Genomic DNA, 14,008 nt, shown 5'->3' on the forward strand with positions numbered 1-14,008 from the left:
CTTGTGGCTTCTCCCCGAGCCTGCCCAGCATGGAGTATCGGCCATAGGGCTCATGTCCGTTTGTGTCGAAAGGCCTCTGCACAACTAACAGCAAACATTACCCCTGAGAGCACATAGGCCCGATGAAGAACAAGGCAGCCCGCTATCTGATCTGTCACCATTCGTTTGCACCTTACAGTTTCCTACAGTCGTTTCTTCTTCTTCGTGTTCTTGAATCTCACAAGTTGAACATTTATTTGAATGTCACAAGCCATTCTGCTAAATGACATTCAGTCTCACTCATTTTCAGTCTGAAAGTATTCTTCATGACCAAGCTTCAAAACTAGATGCTAATTTATCACCTTGCTGTGGCTGCTTCCTGTCCAATGGAAACCTTTATTGCAGCTTCAGATACCTGCTAGATAACAGGTATGTTATCCATAGAGGTTGACCTTTGTCCCTATAAAGAAGGTGGCATGCATCTGTGGACCTGTATCTGTGCAAGCTGGATGGGTTTGTAACTGAGAAGGACAGCAGAGTGAGCGGGGTCTCTTGGAGTATCCATGTGTGTGTCTGTGTGTACCTACTTCATAGGGGGTTGAGATGGAAGGGCTGCGTCCCCTCGATGCCCTTCCCTTCCTGAACTTGTGAAAAAGCCCTGCCATCAGGAGGACCTTATTAAGGTTGAGAGCCTGGACTCGGATCAGAAAGACCTGGGTTCCACTCTGCACCTGATGGGCCTGTTACTTAACCTCTCTGATCCTCGGTTTCCCCATCTGTAAAATGGGGATGACAGTCATACCACAAGGGGGGGTGTAAGGATTAAATAAAGTGACACATGAAAAGTGTTCCTGGTAATCGTTCAGTAAAAGGTAGCTGCTATTTTGATTATCACCTGATTGGATTATTGGTTGTAAGTATCCTGCTAAATAATGTACCCCAGTGCTTTGTAAGATATAAATCGCTAGGCACGTGTAAAACAATTCATATTGTTGTCATTATAATCACATTAATTTAATTGCCTAAGGAGATTTGCTTTGAACTTTCTCCTTTCCACTCTCTCATTCTCTCTCTGGTATGTGTGTGTGCGTTTGCATGTGTGTTTGTTTGGGGCAGGTTATTTTTACCTTACCTCTTCTCATCCTCATCATCTACCAGCTCACGGTATGCACATGGGGACATTCAAACCCACTGCTTTCACCGCCTTTTCCTCCCGCTCCAGGGAAAGTTGTGAAAAGCAGAGAACGCCTGACCCAGTCTACCTGCTAACCTGGAGACTGGTCACTTCCATGGCACTTCTAGTAGATGAAGAGGGAGTAACCCCACCACCCCACCCCCCGCAGCAAACCTTTTCCCTTCAGGGTAACAGGAGGTACAGGAGGGACTCCCCATTCTCCTTTCCATTTTTGCCCATTTCAGTCACGCTCCTGGTCACAAATTGGCAAAGGAGTGAGGAAATCTCCGAGGACCACCTGCTCCTTTACTGTGCTCCTTTCAAGAGACTTTCCCAAAGGTCCCTGAGTGCCCGCTGTGCACTCAGTTCCCTGCATAGGAGGGCGAAGGAGGGCACGAGGTTTGTCTCTGTCTGCGTTGTCTGTTTTTCAGGAAGCACAGGATGATGCTTCTGTGTCGTTCTGCTGCCTGCAGCTCTCCTCTGCCTTTCTGTCGTTTTATGGTTCTTTCTATGATTAGGAAAGAGGCAGGGTTTGTGGAACACTGGATTCTTTCCAGAGACCCAACTTGGCAGTCTCTCCTTTGGCAAACCCACCATCCCTCAGAAATCCCAGAGTTTGGTGTGTTAACTCAGCAGTGACTGAGAGTCTTTCCCAAGAAGCAACAAGCGAGTAAACATTAGCGGTGTCAACTTTTTTCCTTTTCTGGCTTGTAAGACCGAGATAGTCTACCAGCTGAAGGCAGATAAGCTCCTTCACCCACAGCTTGATGGTCCAGGGCAGTCAAGATGGTGGCGTGTCCTTGCGGCTGAGTAGGAACAGCAGAAAAGCATTTCCATGTGATGGAGTCAGGATGTGGGAGGGGAACTTCAAGACAATAGAAGAAGTGGGAAAACAGCAGGCCCCTAACTTTACCTTCTTGTCCTTCCCATCCCCTAGGTCCTAAGCTTGGTCTGTGTCAACAGAGTGGCCAGGAGTGGGTAGGATTAAATAGGTGGCCAAGAGGAGGAAAGGCATTCTAGAAGACAGACAACCATGTAAGCAAAGGCTCAAATAAACAGAGAGGTGACTGGCATGGAGGGCATTACTAGGAAGTACTGGGAAGTAAAACCAGATGAGTATAGGGAGGGCCAATTATAAGAGGATCTTAACTTGGTCCTGATGCTGCCTGAGGAGCCCCTTTAGGCTGATTGTTGAGCACAGATGTGACGATGGAGAGCTGGGTTTTCAGAAGCCACATCTGGCAGACATGAAGTGCAGGCATTGCCTAGGCTTGGAGCCTCCGATACCAGGGTGTGGCCACAATATCGAAGCAGGTGGTAGCACTAAGGCGGGCAGAAGAGGAAGGATGCAAATGCCATTTCAGAGAAACAAACAACAGAAGTTGGTAACAGATTGTACAAAAGCAGTGGAAGGAGAGGGAGAATGGAAGGAGACTGGCGTTTTGAGTTGGGGTGAGGGCAGGGGGAATACTGGCTCCCCCACTGACTAATGCTTCCCAGCCCCTCTTTCCATCAGGCACTTAGCAGTGATGTTTTGCTTAAAGGCACTTTTAGAAAGTAAATCACGCCAGGGCATTGGTTTCGGGGGATTATGAGGTTCTGGAGTTTATTGATTCTCATTGTTAGATTCCTTGTGGAGGCTATTTAGTGACCTTGTCATCTGACAGATTGACAATTGATGGACCGGACAACCGAGGGCAGGGACCGCCTGGGGATGATGTACCACTTGGCTATTAGTCATAGTCCCATGTCTTGTTCCTGTTGGTGGACATCTGCAGGGGCCTCTGCCTCATCCGCACTGGGCTGTTGCCACTTTGAGGGTCAGGACCTTGTCTTGTGCTTTCATGTTCCAGAGATTTTATGGACATAATACATGAATAAGCATCTTGCGGAGCCTCCTGAGAACTCTGCGCTAAAAGGCCAGAGAGGCAGCCAGAAACCTGTCCTATAACGTGGAACTGCCAAGGCTTTCCTTCAGTGTTTTGTTTTGCTTCAGTGTTTTAAGATTTCTTGTACTGTCTGGGAGTCTGTGTTGGGAAGTATGGGGAAGGTGAAGAGAGATAAGGACACCATCCATCCTGTCCTCCAGGGCTTGAGATCAGATGGGAAGATAGGCGCATATACCAAAGGCAGCGTGAAGACTCCTGACCCCCTTGCTCTCGGATTACCTACCAGTCACATTTCTGTTTATATGTTCTCTCTTGACACCAGCCTGTTATCATTGTGTTCTTTATCATTATTACTGTACATGTCTCATCTCTTGTACTGGACTGTTAGCTCCCTAAGGGCTAACCTGTATTGCCTCCCACCAGCACCACTCATTGTGCCCGAAACACAGTAGTAGGTTGCTAGCTGGCTGGCTGGATGGATGCATGGATAAATGGACGTAGGGATGATGCTGTAGGCTGCTTTCCCAGGAAACAGACTCTGAGATGGAGGTTAGCATGCAGCAAGTTTATTTAGGACTGCTCTTGGGGTCAGTACCTGGGGAAGAGAAAGGGAGGAGAGGGATGCTGGACTGGGCAGAGTAAGAAGCTGAGCTGCAATGCAGACCCAACAATAGCCTCGAGCTCTGGAGCTGGAATAGCCCTTCAGAACTGTCTGAGTTGGGGTGAGGGGCCTGGCCTTTATATCCCCTGATACACCCTGATATATAATGATCAATCATTAGATGCAAGCCATCCCAAGGGATGGGGTATGACCTTGGGTGAAGCTCTTCCCTTCAGCTGAGGGCTGTGTGCTGGCAGCATTCCCTGCAGCTAGTGGAGTGCTTGGTCCTTCATTCCTGAAGGGGAACCTGGGCAGTACATCGCAGCATCCACCACAGGTGGCCTCCAAAATTCTTCAGGCATGTTTCATTAGAGATGGCAGCCCTGTCTCCGGGCAGTGTTCAGAGGATAGTTGTCGAGCTGTAAACTTTGTCTAGACCTCATCAGGACAATGTAAATTGCCAGATGAAATTAGCCATTCTAGACCTCATAGTTCTTCACCCAGCTAGTCAATCCATACAATCTAGTAGATATTGGCTGACTATTTGTTTTGTGTTCAGAGTTGTGCAGGGTGCTATGGTAACACACAGAAATGGAGTTCGATGTGGCCCTGCCCTCAAGAGGCTTGCAGCCATGTTAGGGAGGAAAAACACCCACCCAGAACTGAATCTGCAAGACTGGGCGGTGTCAGCAATAAATAGAGTAGGATTTGGAACATGGGACATCGTGGTTTGGAGTTCTGGTGGCAAGGCTTCATGGAGGAGATGGAGCATAGCCTTGAAGAAGTGAAGGATTTAGATGAGGGAGAAGAAAGAGCCAAGGGGAAGAGAGAAGGTGGGCAAGGCCAGGAGCCTGTGATGGGTCTGGCCTTGCCCGGTGGGAGCCCCCTTACAGGGCTAATGGGAGAAGCGGGCTGTCATACACAGAATGTAAAACTGGGTGTTACGGTGGTGGTTGTAGCCAACATGTAAGTTTCTGGAGATGGAGAGAGAATGTATATGAGTATGTAAATATAAAGCTCTCTTTCCTATGTGATTTTCTTTGAAAACATGGCACCTGCTTTTTTATTTGTCAGCAAAACCAAATTCTAGTCACACTTTCCATTAGCACTTTTCTCTAACTGGTTCATTTTCTTCCAGTTACCATCGGCTCCCATTTGGATTTACATGTAAATCTCTATAAAGACACTATATACATAATTTTGTTTTGTTTTTCAGTCACTTGGCTTCAAGTTCTTTATGTAAAATGCCTATGTAGGTGGGTGTTTGGGCTGTATTCTCTACAAGTATATAAATATAGGATAGAGAAGAAGAATTTAAAAAATAAGCTTCCTGTAACAACCAAATGCAAGAAAACTTATGAGGAGAGTGAATACCCTTTTCCCCCACATATATTAAGGTATGCCAAAAAAAACCATTATTTTTTTATACATCAGCAATGCTCTTTTTAGGCAACTGCATGGCACGAACTCTGAGGCTGCTTTAGAGCAATCTTCATGTTCATATTGGGTTTCCTAAACATCATTGCCTGGGAATAAATTTGAGCCTGTTCATGGAAAATCTACTAGTGTGCAGACTATAAAAATGGACGGCTTGGCGGCACGGAAAGTGCTAGACACACCCTAATAGAAACCAGTATTTTGTAACGCAGTTCTCCAGGAAAAAAAAATGAGACACTTTGGTGGTGTCCAAATATTGGTTTAAACTGTTGAAAAACCACAGGAGCATTCCCTAGCCTCTAGGTTCTCTTCTCAAAAGGAAAATGTGCTTTCTGTGAAAGTGTCCATGCCCTGAAAGGAAGCATTTTGGTGAAACGTATGGAGCCTCCTCGTTGATATTTTTCTGGTAGAGGAGTACAATTTCATGTGCAGGAGGTAATTCTGTAAAGGGCTTCGCTGGCGAGCACGCACGTCCAGCCTTCCTGATTTGGGGCCTGTGGGTTACGCTGGGCAGGTGAACAGATATTTCGGCATAGAATATGGGACGGAGGTGGTGGGGGCCATCTGCAGGGCGGGCCTCTGCAGTAGCTCTGTCCTGCCACGTGGGCTTCTAGTTCCTTGGCTTCCTTGGGACAACATGGAGAAAGTCAGGGAGAGATGATTGGGGTTGGGGTTCCAGGGTAAGAGAAAGTAAGGTTTAAGAGGTTGTGGCAAATATCAGACAAGATGAGAAACTGCGAGGATGGTCTTTGCCAGCCAGAGTCCAGCCCCAGAGGGTTAGTACCGAATGTAAAATGATAGTGATGTTCTTAATTTTTACTTATTTATTTTATATTAATTAAGCACATACAGTGTATTTGGGATGGGGTTGACTGTTTCTATGGTGTTTAACCCTATTCCAGCCTCTGGGCTAGGTACTCTAAATAGCCCCATTTTAGAGACCAAAAAACTGAGGCACAGAGAGGTTAAATAACTTGCTCAGGGATGTGCAGCTTGTCAACGGATATGGATGTGAAACCAGTCTATCTCCAAAAACTCTGCTCTTGCACCAGGTAGGCTATGTAGTTAGGTCAATGGATGCCACCACCTATCCTTTGCATCCCCCACCAGCTCCCATGGGATCCAGATCCCTGACCACTAGGTTCCTTCATTAGGCTCCTTGTGTTAGGTTAGAACATGACGTCTCCAGAAGGCCTTGTTTTAAGCCGCAGACATTACCTGCATTCGCCCAATAACACATGGGCAAGGATGGGATGGCCTGGGTTCTAGAACAGGGGCTGGCGAGGACTGATTTGGGAGGGACGATGGGGAGAGCAGCACAAATCTGCTGCCAGGGAAAGAAGGTCCCAGAAGGACTCTGCAGCCACGTGCATCTCCAGGGTCATGGGGGGCTGGTGGTTAGTGAATGTGACAAACACTGAGAAGAGAGAAGGGCTGAAAAGCTGAATCAAGAGAGGTGCCAAAGACGAACATCTCTTCATCCGAGTGTGCTTAAGCTGGGTGCTAAGCCGTCTTTTTCCACTCCAGCATTTAGAGTCATTTCAGATATAGAATCCCCAGGACATGGTGACTAGCTGGATTCGAGGGTGAGAGAAAACTCAAAAATGAGACGGTAGCCCAGTGATGAGAACTTGAGATTCGGAGCTAGACGACTCAGGTTTGGGTTTCCAGCGCTGTCTCTTTCTTAGTGCCTTTTAGTAACGATATTTCCTGACCAAAGGAATGCAAGCTCATGGTGGAATATGTGAAAACAGGACAAAGAAGAAAATTAGATTGAGCCCTAAGAATAGACATGCTTTTCCAAAGGAAGGAGGGTAGTCCAAAAGCAACCCTGAAAAGATGCAAGAGAGCTTTATTAGGGGGCGGGGGGCCATATAGAGAACAATCGTCCCCCTTCTGAAATGGAGACAGTCTAGCTACACTGCCAGGCAGTGTCAGAACCAGAACTGGAAGGCAGATCCTCTGCAAAACGTACGTAATTTAAGAAAAAGGATCAGTTATTCTGGGTGTTGGGGTATCAAAAGGACGCCTGCTCTTTCCTTTCTTCCGACACCTTCCACTATGTCCTTGCCGCTGCCTCCCCTCCTCTCCATTTCCTCTCCTGAGGTTTCTCCCTCCCTGGCCCATCTGCCCAGAGGTCAGCCCCACAGGCCTGAACCAGGCCCACTCCTCCTTTTCAGTCGGGAGAGCCCTCCATGAGCCCTCAGAAGGTTTTTACATTTTTTTTAATACCAGAGAGGTAGGTCTTACAGATGCCCATGAGCATCGCAGAGGGTAGTTTACTTTGAGTTTAATAGCTCCCAGCTTTGGGAATAAATTTAATGGCCTCTAGTTCTCCAATTGTGTTTTATCTTTGTTTAGATCGCTCTCTTATTTTTGTAAGGAAACAGGGAAATGTATTCATCTGTGTTAGCCTCTCTACCCTTAGGATTTAACCTCATAAATCAGTGATTCAGTCTCAGTCAAACAAGGCGTGCAGAGCTAGGTTAATACAGAGTCAACTTCTAGAGAGTCCAGAGCAGTACATAATGCGAGATATACGTGCATTTGCTTGACTCTCTTTCCTTGTGACTTCTCTGATGGTATATAGTCCTGGTTTCCCTGCACCCTTCCTCCATTGCTCCTCCTGCAGCCTTTGTTAATACCTCTTTCCTCCCTGCGTCTCCTAAGGCTGAGCCCTTGCCCTTGTTCTTTTCTGACAACACACCTTCATTTGGAAAAGCCCATCTATTCTTCCAGCAGGAAGCTAAAGAAAGCCAAAGCTGTGGGCTACCCGGTCCTCTCTCCCGAAGAAGAAAACTGCCTTCCAGAGGCCTACGGGCCTCTCCTCCTCAGTGTCCAGGAGACACCTCAAGTCACCACCGCCACACCCAGGCTGTTACCTTTCCTCCCCTTTTCCCAACTCCTCTGGTGGACTCAACAGCCACCAAATCATTCCAAGTTAAACCACCATGAAGTCGTAACAGTGAAATATCCTACACGCAGGATCTCATAGCAAAACCAGGACATGGATACTGCAGGTGTTATTTTCTCAGTGTACAGATGAAGAAACAGACTCAGAGAGATTAGATAACCCCAAACCACAAAGTAAGTGGCAGATTTTCACTATTTAAAACTGCCTGGAGGGGAACAGAAATAAACCTAAAAATCCCACCTAAACACACTATTTAAATAGGCAGTCAAATATTTATTGAATGATTAAATACATAATGAAATTTCCACACAGTGGAATCTTATTCAACTGTTAAGAAGAATGAATTTGAAGAACGTATAATGATGTAGGGAAATGTTTGCATTATAATGTGTAAAGAAAGCCTAATAATCTATGATCCCAATTATATACATGTATGTGCACACATATGTGTATGTATTTATATGCACACATACATGCACACACCCCAGACACATATACATACAACCCTTTTTATTTATTTATTTGTTTTTAGGATTGGCAGCTGAGCTAACAACTGTTGCCAGTCTTTTTTTTTTTCCTGGTTTTTCTCCCCAAATCACCCAGTATGTGGTTGTATATTCTAGTTGTAGGTCCTTCTAGTTGTGGCATGTGGGATGCCACCTCAGCATGGCCTGATGAGCAGTGCCATGTCCACACCCAGGATCCAAACCAGTGAAACCCTGGGCCGCTGAAGTGGAGCACGCGAACTTAACCACTCGGCCACAGAGCCGGCCCCCACAACCTTTTTTATAGATAGAAGGGGAAGAAATCCCCTCACATTCACACACATAAAAGCTTTTTTTTTTTTTTAAGATTTTATTTTTTTTTTTTCCTTTTTCTCCCCAAAGCCCCCCCAGTACATAGTTGTATATTCTTAGGTGTGCATCCTTCTAGTTGTGGCATGTGGGACGCCACCTCAGTGTGGCTGGATGAACGGTGCCATGTCCGTGCCAAGGATCCGAACTGACGAAACACTGGGCCACCTACAGTGGAGCATGCAAACTTAACCACTTGGCCATGGGGCCAGCCCCCACATAAAAGCTTTTAAGAAAATTCTTTTTAATGCTGGAACAAAATTAACCGCTGCATATGTTTATAGGTGAGTTTACAGGTGATTTTAATTTCCTTCTGTGTACTTTCCTTCCAGATTTTTCCTCAGTGAGTATGTATAGCTTTCAGCAGGAAATGTCACTTTAAAAGCAACAACCAGGTGAGATCCAGTGGCCTGTTCCTCTGCTCATCCTTCTGACTTTCTTGCCGTTTGGGCCCAGGGCCCTCCATCCTCTTCCTTGACTCATTCCTCCCTCAGTTCCCCGTGCTCCTCAGCCCCCTCAGACCAGTCCTCTCTCACGACTCCCCCAGCCCCCTGGTGGGGCCATAATCCAGGCTTCTCTCCCCAGCCCTCTTCCTGCTCACCACTGCCTGGCTTTCACTGTTCCCCCTCTCCAGAGCCTCCACTGCGTCACCCTCCCCTCTGAGCCCACCTGGCCCGGCCCTTGTGGGCCCTCATGCCATGAAGAGAAAGTGTAGACAGTCAGGGTGGGTAATGAGCTTGTAGATTTGAGGCCGACAGACCTGCCAAGGGCACCGGAGCCTCACAGGCCAGACGGACCTGCTGGGAGAGCTTGCTGACTCAGCCGCCTCGCTGTCTTGAATGTGGCCTTGCCGTTGCTCGCTGACCAGCAGTGTGTGCAGCTGGCGTCCCTGACCCTCGCTCCGTCCGTGACCCTTTCTCTGTCCCCGGCCCCCATCCCGAATATGAGTGACTTTCACTTTCTGCTTTTTCATTTACACATTGATTTTGTGTCTTTATTATTTTTACAATTAGAAAAAAAATAAGGGCATTTAAAATTCTTTTATAATAGGTTTATTAGCTTTTAGGAATTATTAGTCTGCCACCACCAACATTGGTCTGCCATTCTAAAAAAATTCATTATTGAGCAGTTGAGTGATATTAAATATAAGGTGTACCCATTTCTGAAGGAATTAGACAGAAATGTAATTGAGGATTTCTTGAGCATCTTGGAGCTGAAAGTAAGAGATCATATCATGGCTCCAGTATTCTTTACTCCCTGTGTCCACCTCACTCTACTCCAGGCCGTCAAATAGGGGTAGCTCAGGCAGGAAGTGTGTAGGCAACAGAAGTGCTCACCCTTTAGATTCACACTTATCAGAATTTTTAACCCAGATTTAGATTAGCCCCAACCACCTTTAATGATTGGTGTTTGCCAGAAGCCAGGATTTTGACTATTTTTACTTTCTTCGTTTATATTAGGGCAATGACTATTTTTACTCCTTTTCAGATATAAAATTTTATATTGACTATGTATTTCACCCTTCCAGAAAAGTTCCTCCCTTCCATTAAAAAATAAATTACTTTTCTTAGTTTTTTAGTGGAAAGCACTATCATTTCTCTTATTAATAATGGCAGTCACATCTCCTCATTAATTGCAAGGGAGTGAACATGACCACTGTGACTTTTTAAAGAAGAGATCAGAGAACTCGAGAGGCAGAATGATGGAGCTAGAAGTGAATTCTTAGGGAAAGCAGGCGTTGATGCCGAGAATGATGGATGGCGCGTCCTAAGACCAGCAAGTGTAGCAAGGACCCGGGCATTATCTCCAGAGAGCTGTCACCAAACACCCCCACCCCGGCTTTCTCTTCACCCCAGGAAGGAGGTCGGTAATGGGCCAAGGCTCACGCTTGGGGTGAAGAAGTCTGGTTCCAATCATCCTTGGTTTTTTGTTGGTGGTTTCATTAAAAAAAAAAATCTCCACATAAAAATAACTCTGCCAAATTGCCAGAATCCGATGAGAGTGCCTGAGATCTGAGCAAAGTCTGAAGAGGGGTGAAGGTTGCTGGCAGTTAGGGGCTGCCACCAACCTTCATCCAGGCAGGATGGAGGCCCAGCAAGGACTAAGAGCAGCTGGTCTGCTCATCAGGATGCCGGGTCACGTGGCAGGGAAGCCAGAGGGGCAGGGGGCCACAGGGCAGGCCCATTGTCTTGAGAGTCCCTTGGCCTGCAGCGGATCTGCCAGTCATGGATGCCCTATCCTTCTTGGACCTCTCCACCTGGATGGTAGCCCGCCCAACCTTAACGAGTCCAAAACTTTGAGAATAGCTAGCTCCCCAACAGGGGCCTACTGACCTCTCACCTCCACTCCAGAAGCAAATCCTCGTCCTGACTTCTCCCTTCCGCCCTGGCCCTTGGCCCCGGATCTCTGCCTCGTCCTGATGCTTCCCTTCCCTGCAGCCTCTCCCACCCAGGTGTTCCTCTCTCCTTCGTCTGCCTTGACCCCTACTCATCCCACAAGCCCTCCTGGGTGCTGGAGGGACTAAGGCGGTAGAAACTGCGACACCTGTGGCTGTGACTGGAGACTGGTCATGAAGCAAAAATCTTAAAAGCTTCCAGAGAGAAAAACCAGGCCCTTACCCATGTGCTAGTTTTCTAAATAGCAACGCTGAGAGCTAAGCAACAGTGGCTGGCGCAATGCCTTTGAATTCTCAAGGTGAATGATTTCCGATGTGAGTTCTGAGCCCAGTCAAACCATCAATCAAGTGTGCGGGTAGAAGAAAGTCATTGGAAGACGTGTTAGATCTCAAAAAACAATTACCTTACCCTGTACCCTTCCTCAGGGAGCTGCTAGATCAGGAGACAGCCAACTGGGCCAAGTTGGGCCTGCCACCTGTTTTTTGTACAGTTCATGAGCTAAGAGCATTTTTACTTTTTTTTATTAGTTACATTGTAAGTGGTTATAGAAGTACCTTGATCTGTTTTGCCTTTTGGCCCTTTATTCTCTGGCTCTTTAATATAATTGCTGATGCCTGTGCTAGACAAGGTGTTCCACTGAAATGGGGAGAAAGAAAGAGGACACCGTGAGATCCAGGGAACAGAAGAGAAGGGATGAAGGATGAAGGGAGAACCAGCATGACGGCCTGGAGCCGGCTGAGAGGGAAATGCACGCAGACTTGAGCCAGGGCCCGGAGCGCTCCCTGAGGAGTCTCCAAGAAAGAAAATGGGAGTGGTAGATTAGTTGATGTGTTTGATCCTATTGAGAAGAACTTTATATTCTGCTAGGACATTTGGGAGTGAATTAGTGCTGGATAGATAGAAAACTAACCAGAAGAAGAAGCAGGCAGTGTTCACTTCCCAGGGAAACAGGATGAGTAAGAAAGGAACCGCAGTCCTGGACGTGATAGGCCATCCATGACTCAGCTCTGAATGACATCTACATCTTGGTAATGTAACTGCTCAAGTTTGATTTAACCAAGTATCAAAACTGAACCAAACTGGAAGGTGGAAGGAGAAATGGAGAAGAGAGCTAAATTCTCACCTGCCATAATAGGAAGTTAAAAGCAAATAAAATCAAGAACAGTATAAGCATATAATTTAAATATAGAGAGGTAACTATTGGTTGAAACAGCTAAAATAGTTTAAAGTATTTTCCCTCTAAAGAACCAGCATCGCAAGTGGGCCAGAGGATGCTGTATTTTGTTATGAGCTTTATAGAATGACTTGACTTTTAAAGTAATGTACCTGTATTACTTTGAAAACAGATTTTTAAAATAATAAAATGAAAAAGAAAAGTGACTGGTCAGCCCAGGGAGTGATGTCCTGATGACCATGCCCAGGTGGGGAAGGGTCTCAGTGGGGGGTTCCTGTGGTCCCTAGGTGGAGGAGGCAGGCTTCAGTGGCCCGAGGCGTTGCTAGCTCTGATTATTGTTATTGTTCCTGACATGACTGTGAATGCATTTCAATAAAATGTCAAGACAGATAGCCATTCATTCATGCAATGAACATTCTCTGTGTTTCAGTCCCTGGCCGGAGTTGCCAGGATGAACAAACCATAATTCCTGCCCTCAAGCAGTTCGCAGATCGGTGGGGTACCAAGTCACTCATCCAGCTAATGGATGATTGCTCTACACGGTGACAAGAATGTACTAGAGGGAAAGGTGATTGCAGAGAAAAGTGCTCAGAGGTCAGAAGTCCTTTAGTGGAGCCCAGGAGGTTGAATAAGAATTGGGGGAGGTGGGGTGAGGGAGAAGCAGATGCGCAAGCGCAGAGGAGCAGAATATGCAAAGGCACAGAAAGAACCCAGGTATGACAGAGCCTGGCACAGGTGACGCTTGTGTGTGGCCTGGAGTTGGGAGCTCAGAGTTTTTAGAGGATGGAGCTGGAGAGATAAGCAGAAGATAGGTCGTCAGCTCAGCGACCTGGCCTGCCATGCTAATGACTGTGTCTTCAAGGTTATGGGTAGCCAGTCAATGTTCTTACTAGAGGAGTAGCGTCGTCACAGCGAGCTCTCAGCCCAGTGTGGAAAATAGCATGGAAGCTGGGGCAGAGAGAAGAGTGGAGAAATAGCTAAGCATTTGGGTGAGAAATGATGAGGGTCTGAACTAAGGTGGTGTCAGGGGGGCAGAGAAAGGCAGATGCATTTGAAGGAAGCTGAATCGACGGTTTGATGCTCCCTCATAAGATGTAGAAGATGAAAAAAGAAGGTAAGAATGGCCCCCGATTCTTGTCTGGACACTGAGTGGGCAGCAGAGCCACATATAATACAAGGTGGGGACTGCAGGGGGATTGGAGAAAGTAGATGAGAGAAGTTTTGAATGTGTGGAAGGTGAGGGGCCTGTGGAAATCCAAGTGGAAAGGTCTGGCAAGCTGTAGGATATATGGGAGCAGGCCTCAGGAGAGACTCCTGGCCTGGGGGACATATCAGGAAGCGATCAGCACTGGGCAAGGGGTGACAACTCACACTCGGGAGGAGTGTGTGGCAAGAGAGAAGAAGGCCCTGGGTAAACTCAGGAGAACACCCAGGCTTCAGGCAGGGTCAGAGGAAAAGGAGCCCTGGAGTGGCTGAGAAGGACCGGGGAGAGGGCAGCAAGGGCGTCAGGAAAACAGAGACCGAGGGAGGGTCCCACGCTGCTAGAGGTCAGGTGAGCAGGGCCTGAGGTGTGTCTCGGGGGTGCCATTG

The 14,008-nt window shown here is 47.0% G+C and overlaps 1 protein-coding gene across 2 annotated transcripts in view; it reads left to right on the forward strand.

Moving 5' to 3' along the window:
* The window catches only part of TNFAIP8L3 (TNF alpha induced protein 8 like 3), a 50,677-nt gene that overhangs the window by 15,859 nt on the left and 20,810 nt on the right, over positions 1 to 14,008 (forward strand). The window lies entirely within an intron of this gene.

Source organism: Equus przewalskii, chromosome 1 (genome assembly GCF_037783145.1).
Source record: "Equus przewalskii isolate Varuska chromosome 1, EquPr2, whole genome shotgun sequence".
NCBI classification, from domain to species: Eukaryota; Metazoa; Chordata; class Mammalia; order Perissodactyla; family Equidae; genus Equus; species Equus przewalskii.